Consider the following 11,440-nt stretch of genomic DNA (forward strand, 5'->3'; position numbering starts at 1 on the left):
GAGCCCGTCTCCCCAGGAGAAAGGAAAGCATATGCCCACGGATGGATGTGAACATGAATGCTCACGGCTACTTTGTAATTGCAGCCCCAGACTGGAAACAACCCTGATGCCCATCAAGGGCGAGTCGGTAAACACACCGAGGCATAGCCACACCGTGGAACCCTACTCGGCTACGAGAAGGGAAGAAACCACTGCTGGTTCGTGGAATGTGGGCGAATCTCAAAAACATTATGCCGAGTGGAAGCACATAGACGCGGGAGACCATACACAGCGTGATTCCCCTTTTATAAAACTCTAGAAAAGGTGGACCTCAGTTAGTAGCGAGAAGCAGATCGATGGTTGCTTGGGGCCGGGATTGGGGGAGGGGGCAGGGGTTGTCGGAAGAGGGGCTTACGGGAACGTTTCGGGGATGACGGGAAGCTCTGTGTCTCGTTTGCGGCGGGGTGGGGGGGGTTACGCGGGCGGTACAAACTCGTGAGAACATGATGAAATGTACACTTGAAAAGAGTGGTCCGGTTTTGGACGCAGATCGTGCCTCAAAGACGTCCAGGTAGCGAGAGTTAGCATCTCGCAAAATAGTTGGACTGCACAGATGAACGAGGTATTAAACACACATCACCTGTAATCCTACACTTCAGAAATGACCTGTAAAGATTGTGGAGCGCAGCCGAAACGATTTTATAGATATTTTCTTTGCATGTATGTGTTTATATGCGGAGTCTTACAAAATCAGAGTCCTGTTACGTCTATGTTCCTTTTTCTGTTTTTTTTTTAAAGTTTATTTATTTATTTTGAGAGAGAGCTAGAGAGAGAGAGAGAGCGAGTGAGCCAGTGAGGGGCAGAGAGAGAGAGAGAGAGAGACCGAGAATCTTTTTTTTTTTTTTTAAATCTTTAATGATTATTTATTTTTGAGCGCGAGACAGTGAGAGCCAGGGAGAAGCAGAGAGAGAGAGAGACCCAGAATCCGAAACAGGCTCCAGGCCCTGGGCTGTCAGCGCACAGCCCGACGTGGGGCTCGAACTCACGAACCGGGAGCTCGTGACCTGAGCCGAAGTTGGCCGCTCAACCGACGGAGCCACCCAGGCGCCCTTCCTTTTTCCATTTAACAGCGTCTCGAGGGCCTCTTTCCACATCCTCCTGAGCAGTTTCGTACCACACTCTCAGTGGCTGCTGAAGGGTAGCATCCCAGGGCCACACCCGTGTCCGCATCCCCGGCCCCGCCGGGGGCGCGTGTGGCTGTTCCTTCCCATTTTCACCGTCGTAAGCACGCTGAGCCAAGCGTCTTCCCTGGTTGCGTTCCGAGCAGCGGCCTGGCTCGGTTGAACGCGCGGACGTTGTGAGGGGTATTGACGACTGATGCCCCAGCAGCCCCGGCCGGCCCAGCACGGGGGTCGGGACTCCCCTCATCGGTGTGCGAGCTGAGCCTTAGGGCCCCTTCTGCCGGTTGGCTGCCCCCCCCCCCCCGCCCCTTGGGTCCTCCTGTGGGTTTTCTTTCCCCGCTCAGTTCTACCGGAGACCGAGCACGCACGAAAACCTGGGACCTCTGCTCTTCCGGGAGGCGTGTGGGTGGACGTGTGCTGGGGAGGGTCCCGGCACCTGCAGGGAGACAGAGTTGAGCCGCTGGGAGCGTCTCTCTGGCTCTGGCGCTCAGGGAGGCCAGCAGGTGGGTAGCCCTGCGGCTTGGCACGCTCCCTGAGCAGACACCAGGCGGTTCAGAGAGGATGCCAGAGAAAGGGTGAAGGGACACAGGGAAGTCTCGGGAGGAAGGGCAGTTCAGGGGTCTCAGGGCCGCAGCTGGCTTGCTTTGGGGGATGGTTCAAAGGTCTGATGGAGGAGGGGGCAGCGAGGCCAGTGTCATCTCCTTACGTGAGATAAATTCCTCTCCTTGGAAAGGAGCGAGCTCCCCGCTCCTAGGAGCATTCAAGCCGGACGGCAGCTTCTTGGCATGGGATGCGGCCTGCAGCTGGACCAGGGTCTGCACACTGGCCCAGTCGGTCCCTCTCAAGGGCGGGATGCTTGCTGACATCATCGTGGGTGGTCTGTTCCCTCCGTTCTGTTCCGTGGTGCAGTAGGGCGGCCGTGTAGACAGCGTCCGATCCGCGACCTGCGGGCTCCGGGGTCCCCAGCGTGGTTGGCGGCTGTCCTGTGGGGGGACAGCTGGCTGCGTCACTGGAGGCCGCTCCGCCAGCCCTGGCCACCCTCGCCCGGCGAGTGGGTGAAATCCAGGTGGGCTGCCTGGCAGGAGCAGTGGGAACGTGGGACTGAAGGCGGCCCATGGGTCGGTGGGGGTTGGGCCGGGGATGACAGGGGGCAAAGGGCAGGCAGGAAGCCAGCAGCCCACCCACCCAGGCCTCTGCCGGCACAGGCTGCGGTGGCCAGAAGCGGCTTCCTCCGGCGGCCGGTGTGGGGAGAAAGGAACTACACTCAGTTCCTGCATCGGAAAGGAGAGGAAGAGGCGAAGGTTGTGACCTGCTGAAGGCACCGCACTTTCCCCAGCTCTGGGAGTGATTTGCATGGGAACCCGCGAGGCGGAAGCGATATTTTAGCTGCTTTCCAAGGCTGATGAACAGCAGAAGACACGGGAGGTGGGACGACGGGTCCAGATTTCCGTGCTCAAGACCTCTTTCCAGAGAAGACACAAACACTGGCACTTGGGAGTCTCCCGACCGCATCCAGGGCTCTTGGGGGGGGGGTGGGGGTTGGGGACCGCGGGCAGGCCCGTTGTCCCGCCGCCCTGCCAGCTGCGAGCCGGGGTGGGGGGCAGCTCGCCTGTCCCCAGGTGCTGCACCTGCTTCCCCATCGGGCAACATCACGCCCGGCAGGATTTGTCTGCGGGTTTAACTGAGATGATACGCAGAGAGTAGCCGCGGTGTGTGATTTCAAATATCTGGACCCTGGAAATGAATCAGACCTTTCTCATTGGCCTCCGGCGACTCAGTCCATTTAGTTGTAACACGCAGCCCAGTAGGGACGTGAAGCATCTCACGGTAAAGGGATGACTGTAAGGGTTTCAGACAGCCCTATGCCGCGCCGGCTGTGGGCTAAGTGCTTTCTGTGGATGATCCCAACCAGTCGCCCTGAGAACCCTGTGGGAACCGGTTTATTGTTAGGCCCGTGTGGCACCGGGGGGCGGGGGGGACTGCCCAGAGCTGCTCAGCCTGCAGGTGCAGGGCTGGGGTCCCAGCGCGGACCCCGCGGGCCGCCCGTCACCCTCCATCAGACGCCCTCGCCCCGCACAAGGCAGCAGACCCGAACACGGGCACGTGGTCTCAAAGTGGGGCGGTGTGGGTGGACTTTCTGGGGACCCAGAACGGTATGCAAATTTATGTAAATATGAAGCACTTCTCCCTGGGAAGCAGTTCCATTGACGCTGTAAGATTTCTCGAAAGGCTCATTGGGAAGGTCATCAGCTGGTTCCTGGTCCCAGATCCGGTTCCCTGGAGACAGACCTGAAGCAGGATTTGTGTCCCGGCGGTAAAGGCCACGGGAGCAACCAGGACGGGTGAGGAAGGACAGAAGGAGAGACAACACCCCAGGTCAGCGGCGTCCTGGGGTCAAGGTCCACCCGCCGGGGGTGGGGGGCGGGGGGGACTCGGGGTGGGGGCGAGCCACACCGCAGAGCCGGGTTCCAGACTCCCCCACGGTAAGCCGGGGCTCTGGGACCGTTCTCAGAGAGTCCCAGGTGCCCGGCCATCGAAGCAGAAGCGGAGACGCTGGAGGAAGGACACGCGGAAACCATTCGCCCGGTGGGACGTCACCCTGTTCGTAGGCTCATCGCCGCAGCTGGGGTGTTGGGGCTCCGAGGGCTGACGTGCGCCCCACGGAGCCGCCAGGAGCCGGGCACGCTTACCACCCACCTGCTGGCGGCCGTGGGCAAGTCTGCCCTTCGATCCTTGGCGCCCGTTGGTGGAACCACATCATCTTCCGTGTCCACACGAATCCACCTGCGGCCGAGGGGGTCCTGACAGCTCTGGCGGATGGCCTTGGGCACTTTGTCCCGACTGGGCCGTGACTCTGTCCTAGGCAGATCCCGTTCCCCCGGCTTGTGTCGACAGATGCCGTTTTGGGGCGTCGCTGGGGTCCCTCTTGCCAGGCCTCAGTTCCCTCGCCTGCGGTCCGGGCTCATCCCAGCGCTGAGGTCGGGGCCACTCTGCCCCCGGGGCCGTAGCCTGGTCTCCTCAACGGTGCAGCGCAGGGAAATCAGGGGAGCCGGGGACCCTGGCCTGGGATAAAAACGCCCCAGTGCAACGCGCAGGCCTCCGTTCGATCCTGGTCAATTTTGGGGTCCTCTGGGGAGATCCGAACACAGACCAGGTAGCAGACGATTAGGGAATTACTGTTACTTTTGCTAGGTCAGCTAACAGCATCGTGATCGCAGGGACGAATGTCTTTCCGTTTTCAGAGATGCCGCTGTGATATTTAGGACGGAAGTACGTGCATGTCCGCACGATGCTAGTGGGTTCCACAACGTCTATGACTATCGGCTGCGCAGAAAAATTGGCGAAAAGCTCATCGCCGAGTCTAAGTCGCAGACATATGGGACGCAGTCGCTTCTACTATGAAAATTTCGTAACGACGGGGCGCCTGGGTGGTGCAGTCGGTTAAGCGTCCGACTTCAGCCAGGTCACGATCTCGCGGTCCGGGAGTTCGAGCCCCGTGTCGGGCTCTGGGCTGATGGCTCAGAGCCTGGAGCCTATTTCCGATTCTGTGTCTCCCTCTCTCTCTGCCCCTCCCCTGTTCATGCTCTGTCTCTCTCTGTCCCAAAAATAAATAAAAAAAACGTTGAAAAAAAAAAAAGAAAATTTCCTAACGCAAACTTAACCACTTGGGTCAGAGTGGAGGAGCGCCCAGGCAAGTGCGTGCGTGAGCTGAGTGCTGGGCAGATGTGGGCCAGTTCCCGACTGAGCAGCGAGCTGGCCACCGGCCTTCCAGATGACAGAGTCCCAGCTGGCCCATCTGCCCCTCTCCCACCACAGGGGCCCAGGCCTCGTCCCCGGGCCCCCGGACCAGCGCACACTTTCAAACTGTCCCCTCTGGCCCGAGGGCCACGGCCACATGTCGCCCCCACGGCCCTGCTGTCCCCGGGGGCTGCCCCAGACCCTGGGCGGTGGAGCCAGGGTGTCCCAGGGCAGAGGTCCCCTCTTCCTCCCTGGCTCACTCACATGTCAGTGCTTGAGAAGCGCTTTCCTCTCTGGGGGGCTGCTAGAGAGTGCTGACGGGTGCGAGCACTGTCGCCGGGGGGGGCGGGGTAAGCTCAGCCAGCCCGGGAGGCCAGGGTGCAGGGGAAGGGGAGGGCAGGGCCACACCAGCAGCAGCGGGCAGTGCGCACAGTGGTTCTTTTCTGGCTCGGGCTTTGGGGCCCCTCTCGCTGGCCCTGCGCCTCGGGGCCCCAGTGGGCTGGGCCTGGTTCTGCGGGTGGGCCCGGGACCCTGCATTTCTCTCAGATCCCTGGTGATGCCGATGCGGCCGGCCTTGGCCACACGACATCCTCTGCTTCAAGGGCAAGGTGGCCGTGGGGAGCCTCGTATGGGGGGGGGGGGGGGGTCGAACCCTGTCCGGCTTCCTGCCCCTCAGAGGGACCAATGTGCTGAGCAAGTACAGGCCTGCCGTCTCGGGCCGAGCCCCTCCTCCAAGGCTGCCTGGCGTGGGTACGTGCAGGTGCCCTCTGACCCCGGGGCTAGGGGTCAGCTGCCCTCCATTTGTCATCATGACCTAAGCCACAGGGAGGCAGGGCCCCTTCCTGAGAGGAAACTAAGTGGGGGCAGCAGTGGCCTTGGACACGGAGGCCTTTGCTCAGCACAACAGGCCCCGACCAGGCCGGACTGGGGATGGGCAGGGGAGCCCACAGGAGCCTGCCTCTGCCCTCGAGTGCTCAGAAACTTCCAGAAGGCTGTGTGCTCCCCACCAGAGCTCTCCACTAAGGGCTGCCTCCCTCCACAAAGGGCTGCCTCCCCCCGCGGGTGACCAGGTGGGAACCCTGGCCCCTGCCCCCGCCATTAGTTCCCCTGAGTGGGTGTGGCCGACCCCACTGTCACCCTGCCATGGGACAGGCTGGGTCCCCCGGGGACCCCGCCCTCCCCCCCCTCCCCCCCCCCATGCCTTTTCCCAGCGTGGACTGACACCTGGCCTGTGTTGCTCTGCTTCGTGGGGTAATTTGTTCAACAGCTCATTGTCTGTGGCCCCAGCAGGAGTGGGCACACCTGCCCTGTCCCAGCACGGCGCTCAACACAGAGCGTGGCTCCGTGTAGAGGCGTGGCAGGCGAACCAACCAAGGGACCAGACAGGTGATCCTATAACGCTTGAGTTTTGAGAGACAGCGCGTGAGTGGGGGAGGGGCAGAGAGCAGGGCGACACGGAACCGGAAGCAGGCTCCAGGCTCGCGGACTGTCGGCACAGAGCCCGATGCGGGGCTCGAACTCACAAACCACGAGACCACGGCCGGAGCTGAAGGCGGCCGCTCAACCCGCTGAGCTACCCGCGCGCCCCGGACGGGTCGCCCTCCAAGACGTATATCTGACTCCTAGTTATGGGGAATCTTGCAAACCCGCTTGGGGGCAGCACCACAGCCATTGCGTTGGGTCCGCGATGATTTTGGAGAGTGAGAAGGAGGCGCAGATACTTCCTTACGCCCTTCAGGAGCCCAGGTCCGGAAGACGGCTATACCCCGTTTGTCCAGCAGAGGGCAACCCATTCCCGGCAGCTCGGCGTCCCGCGGCGCTCACAGGGGCTCGCTGCTTTTTTTTTTTTTCTTCTCTTTGAACTTATTTTTTTGTAATGGGAAATATCTTTTTTAAAAATCCCACAGTCCACACAAGGGGGAAAAATAAGTGGATGTGATGCACAGGCAATTGGGAAATTGCTTCCTTCTAAGTTTCAAAGCAACTTTTCTCTTTTGAGAACACTTAGGGAGAGACCTGGGGCACGGGTCAGATTTTGACTGGCTCAGGCACGGAGCCTGGCACCTAAAGAGTTTTAAAAGTCCTGCGAGCCTGCGACAGCCCCTCTCTACTGGCCCGCTGGCTGGCGGCACGGTCACGGAGCCCTGTCGCTGGAGCTGAGCCCCCCCCCCCCCCCCCCCCCCCGCCCCGAGATGTCTGCAGAGGATTCCAGGAGCCGCCCAGGCGGGGGAGGCAGGAAGCCTTGGCTGTGTGTCTGGTCTGGTACTAATTAGCTGTGTGACCTTGGGCAAGTCACTTAACCTCTCTGGTCTGTTTACTCTTCTGTTAAATGGGGTGTCGGATTAACTCATCGTGAAGTTCCTTTGAGCAGAAAAGTCAGTGGCGGGGGGGGGGGGGCGCGGGGAGAGCTGCTAGCCTGGGGCCCGAGAGCAGCTTAGGAGAGGTACGGCGTCAGCGCCCGTGACCCGTGTGGGACCTGGGGGCAGACCCGGCAGATCGGACCTGCAGTCAGTGTGCGTGTCTGACTTTGCAGCGTGGCCCTGCCACTAATCCAGCGTGTGACTTCCAGTGGCTCGTTTCTCCGTGCCTCAGTCTACCCATCTGCAGGCTGGGGACGCGGGGCACATTTGCAGGCGTGCTGTGAGATCTCAGTGTGATAAGAGATGAGAGCGTGCGAGTGTGTGTGTGTGATGATAGGGGACAGAGGAGAAAAGAGTCTCGTACATAATCTTCATCAGGGTGAAGATCACATAACGCACAATTAACCGTCGTAAAGTGTACAATTCTGTGAATAATCTTTTAAGTAGAGCTTAAAAATAGGAAAACAATGGTGAGAACCCACTCCCTGTCAGGGTCTGTGCCAAACGCTTTGCTCACGTTGTGTCCTTCAATACAAGCCCACGGGGAAGGGACTTGGCAGGGAGGAAATGGACGCCCAGAGAGGTCGAGCGACTTTCCCCAAAGCGTCCAGCAGGGAGGCGGCAGGATGCTGGGGGGCGATGTGGGGCCACCCGCCCCCGCCCTCTCCCCCCAGCCCAGCTCAGGAGCCTTGGGAAGGCGGCCAGCAGGCCTGGGCGGGGCCTGGGATGACGGGCAGGACAGCGGGAGCCGAGGAAAGTCACTTGACCTTGTCATCCCTTCATTTCCTGCTCTGCCAAAGAGGAAATGTTTACACAGCGTCCCCACACAGAGGCTCCGCAGGCCTGGACTTGCGGTAATTAGCTGAACAATGAGGGTCCAGCGGCCATGCAGCGGCCCAGGCCCTGGCCTGGGGGGTCAGGTGGCCGGGGGCCCCGCTCCTCACCGACAGGCTTGCCCCGGGACCCTGGGCACATCCCCCGCCCCTGGGCCTGGTTCTCGGGGTGGGGAAGGCCGGCGAGCGGGCCTCCGGGACCCCGCGAAGGCCCCGTGAGTGGGGGACACACCTGGTGGTGACGTGTGGGGCGGAGGGCACGTCTGTGAGCTCACGTGTTCGGCCCCGAGGGTCCCTGGGCCAGCTCAACGCTTCGCCAGCAGTCACGAGATCTCTTTCCAGCGGTCTGTTCGCTCGTTAGTTAACGCGTCGATCAATGGATCCATCAAATGCCGAGCACGCTGGCTGTTGTCCGAAGCGATGCTCCTCTTCCCAGCATGTAGAACGGTCTTTCGGGTGTGGCTGCCGGGCCGGGGACCCCGTTTCCCAGATGATTTTGCATCCGGGGGGCGGGGGTCACGTGCCTGGCTCTCGCCCGCAGGAGCCACAGCGGGGAAGGAGGCTGCTGTTTCTTACCGAGGTATCCGGGGCGCGGGTCGTGTGCCGCGGGCGCTGTGCCTCTCCATCCCCTGGCTGGGTGCCACAGGGTCAGACACGGGGACAGCAAGGGCACAAACTGGAGGGAGCCTGACCTCCTGAATAGTTAGCACAGCCTCAAAGTCTGTGCCCACCCCGGAAATACGGCTGCGAACCACACAGAGAAGGTCCCTGCTCTGTGTGTGTGTGGGGGGCAGAAAAGGACACATTCGGGGCACAGGCAGCAGGATCATCAAGACCTTGTGAGTGTCGGGACCGGCTCTGGTTCTCCCAGAAGCCTTTGGGTCTCTATGTCCGCGGGCCGGCAGCACGGTGTCTGGGAACCCGGGCAACTCCAGTCCCCAGAAAGGCAGCGCCTTCTCTAAATATGGGTTATGGTATATACATCTGTCTCCTGTGAGTTGAGTTATTATGAGGCTTTGTGCCCTGGGCCAGTCCACTTAGGAATCATGGTTTGCAATGCTAAAACCCTCATCCTAGGCAAAGGTGGACAAGGCAACGTTCAGTGGTGAGCCCCCCGCCCCCCCCCTCCCGGCCGCAGTTAGTGCATCACTGAGAGGCATCTCGGTCTGCCTACAACCCCGGAATCTGGGCCTGTGTTGTCTGCAATATCCCACGCAAGGCTCCTGGGAGACAGTGAGTATTTAAGAAAGCTTGGTTGCAGTTTCTCAGTCCCTGTCCTTGGAGGTGTGTCCAGATGGGGAGAGGTGGGGTTTTCATTTTACTCCCCACCAGGGGGAGACCTTGGGGCGAGGGTGTGTGCACGTTGCATGTTTGGGACGACATCAGCAGGGCAGTGGGGAGGTGAGACGAGGCAACCCGGAGAGGCATCGAGGTGGCCCGCCGTGGGCTCCTGGCTCCTGGTCCTGCTGGGGTCCTACAGGAGAGGGTGTGACACACGGTCCCCACTGATGTCCCATCCAAGGGACTCCCATCTGCCCCCGGCTGAGAGCATTCCCAGCCCCTGCAGCTTGCCCTGTGCTCCGCTGGAGCAGCTGCTTCTGGATGTCCGTGACCGATGTCACAAAGCGGGGCCTTAAGAACAGCAGAAATTTATTCTCTCATATATTTTTAAAGATTTTTTAACGTTTATTTATTTTTGAGAGACAGAGAGACAGAGATGAGCAGGGGAGGGTCAGAGAGAGAGGGAGACACAGAATCCGAAGGAGCTCCAGGCTCCAGGCTCCGTCAGCACGGAGCCTGACGCGGGGCTCGAACCCATGAACCGTGAGGTCGTGACCTGAGCCGGAGTTGGAGGCCCAGCCTGCAGAGTGCGTCCGTGTCTCCGTGTTCACACCGCCCTCCTCTGAGGACCACGGCGGTCAGGCTCATGGCCGGTGCTGACCCAGTACAACCTCACTTAACTAGTTTCACCGGCAAAACCCCTATTTCCGAATAAGGTCACGTTCACAGGTTCTGATCGTTCGTGCACTCTGAGGGGACACTCTTTAACCCAGGACGTGAAGCCCCCGGGCGTGGGGACGCTGGCTCTGGCAGGTGGGAGTTTTGAGCACTGACAGGAGGGGTCCCTGGGGTGGGCCTCTGCCCGTGTCCGCTCAGACCAGGGGCCCAAGTCACGGGGTTTCAGCTGGGGGCTCGGTGGTCAGGGAGCTCCTTCTGGAGCAATCCTTGCTTTCGAGCCAACGACCTCTCCTTCGGATGACCACGTTCCCCTTCCCTTAGGTTAGTGGCACCGACTGGACTCCAGGGGATGCATGTTAAGATGACACATTGCACGTCTACACCTCTAGCCCCTCTGTGGGTCGAGAGGAGTTTAGCATCTCACACACCGACCGCGAGCCCAGGCTCCACCACTCACTGGCTGTGTGTTCCCGGGCAAATTACCCAACCTCTCTGGGCCTCGGCTTCCTCATCTATTAAATGGGATTGCTGCAGAGCACCCACTTGGCAGGGCTTCTGGGACGATGGATGAGACCACGTACGTAAGGGGCTCGGCGGCACGGGGCCGGCTCTTGTCTGACCGTGTGTGGGTTCGTGCTTGCGGCCGGACCTGCAGGACGGCTCTGAGTCTCACCCCCACCCCGGGGCCACCTGGGGGCAAGGGCCTCTCCGGGAGACTGCCTCTGGGGTGCCACCCCATCATCTCCCTCTGCCCGGTTTCTCTGCCGGGGGCCCCGCGGCGGGGGAAGGGCTGGCCCTCTCTCCATACTCCGTCCCACCTTCCCGCAGGCCCCGGACAGATGCCCACGTGTGGAACACACGGGAAACGCGAATCCACCCTGGGCAGTGTGGCCGCACCGGTGCTCTTTCCCGAGCGACTCAGCGCAGGAGCGGCCACCCTTGGTTTCCAAGCCAGGCTGGGCCTTTTCGGAGCGTGGGTCCCCGGGCAGGTGACGGGACAGCTGGGCTCTGGCTTCAGCTCAGGCAGAGTCTGTGGCTGTTGGCTCCTGGTCACGCCGTCCCCACGTGTGCCCAAGGTGCGGCACCGGCCAGCAGCCTTCCCGGAGCAGAGTGGCACGGCCCTGTGCCAGTGTCCCCGGGCCTCTCGGGCAAGCGACGCCGAGATCTGATGCTCTGGTGGAGCAACTTGGTGCCCGCCTCGAGTGACACGCGTTCTGATTTTCGAGATAAAGCCCAGACCTGGCGGGGCTGTGGCCAACCCCGATTCTGCCTCGTCCTCGAGCACGGCCTTGGCCTCTGTGGCGTCGTCCCAGGAACCGAGTCACTGGCGCTTGCTCTCTGTGCAGTTATTTGAATGTGCTTTTCAAAAGGCCCCGTTTGCATCCGGCCA

The 11,440-nt window shown here is 61.1% G+C and overlaps 1 long non-coding RNA gene across 2 annotated transcripts in view; it reads left to right on the top strand.

Moving 5' to 3' along the window:
• LOC125158832 (uncharacterized) overlaps positions 1 to 4,647 on the top strand; it is a 60,503-nt gene extending 55,856 nt beyond the window's left edge. For both annotated transcript variants that reach the window (XR_007149537.1, XR_007149538.1), the window contains exons 3-4: positions 3,390 to 3,536; positions 4,403 to 4,647. This is a non-coding gene — a long non-coding RNA (uncharacterized LOC125158832). The remainder of the gene's footprint in view (positions 1 to 3,389; positions 3,537 to 4,402) is intronic.
• The last annotated feature ends 6,793 nt before the right edge of the window (positions 4,648 to 11,440 follow it).

Source organism: Prionailurus viverrinus, unplaced genomic scaffold (assembly GCF_022837055.1).
Source record: "Prionailurus viverrinus isolate Anna unplaced genomic scaffold, UM_Priviv_1.0 scaffold_38, whole genome shotgun sequence".
NCBI classification, from domain to species: domain Eukaryota; kingdom Metazoa; phylum Chordata; class Mammalia; order Carnivora; family Felidae; genus Prionailurus; species Prionailurus viverrinus.